The sequence below is a fragment of the Heterodontus francisci genome, unplaced genomic scaffold, assembly GCF_036365525.1.
Source record: "Heterodontus francisci isolate sHetFra1 unplaced genomic scaffold, sHetFra1.hap1 HAP1_SCAFFOLD_58, whole genome shotgun sequence".
Taxonomy (NCBI): Eukaryota; Metazoa; Chordata; class Chondrichthyes; order Heterodontiformes; family Heterodontidae; genus Heterodontus; species Heterodontus francisci.
In genome coordinates this window covers 454,426-455,089 of record NW_027142006.1, presented here as the reverse complement: position 1 = coordinate 455,089, position 664 = coordinate 454,426, and the positions used below count along the sequence as shown (strand labels likewise).

General features: G+C 49.1%; 1 non-coding gene across 1 annotated transcript; it reads right to left on the bottom strand.

Annotated features, from left to right (window-relative positions):
- Positions 1–319: 319 nt before the first annotated feature.
- On the bottom strand, positions 320–402 carry trnal-uag (transfer RNA leucine (anticodon UAG)). The gene has a single exon. It is a non-coding gene; the product is annotated as a tRNA-Leu (tRNA).
- Positions 403–664: the final 262 nt, after the last annotated feature.

The following is a 664-nucleotide window of genomic DNA, read 5'->3' as shown; positions in this document are numbered from 1 at the left end:
TCAGACTTCCTCTCTCCTTAAGTTATCACGTCCAATACTTCACACTCCTCCTCCTTAATAACAATATCTGCATCACCCTCTCATTCGGGAAAACAGTAAAGTATTCATTCAGGATATTGGCAACATCTTCCACCCCGATACAAAGGTTACATTTTTGATCTTTTATGTGCCCTGCTGTTTGCTCAGTTGCCTCTGACTCTCATGTTTTGTTGCAACATCTTTGGGTCCATTGTTACTTTGTTTGTCCATGTTCTTTCCTGCTTTCTCTTTGCTCTTCACCGCTGCTCCCAAACGCCTCAAGTGCAGTCAAAACGCAACTTGTCAGAAGTGGGATTCGAGCCCACGCCTCCAATGGAGACTGCAACCTAAACGCAGCGCCTTGGACCGCTCGGCCATCCTGACTGCCGGCGATGTATTATCAATGCTAAGGAAATTATTCATTCTTTGTGAAAGTATTTGTGAGATTGTGGAAATGTCTGGAAGAGGAAAGACCGGCGGGAAAGCTCGGGCCAAGGCCAAGTCTCGCTCCTCCCGGGCTAGACTGCAGTTCCCGGTGGGCCGTGTTCACAGGCTCCTGAGAAAGGGTAACTATGCTGAGCGTGTGGGTGCCGGAGCCCCGGTCTTTCTGGCTGCTGTGCTCGAGTATCTGATCGCTGAAATCCTC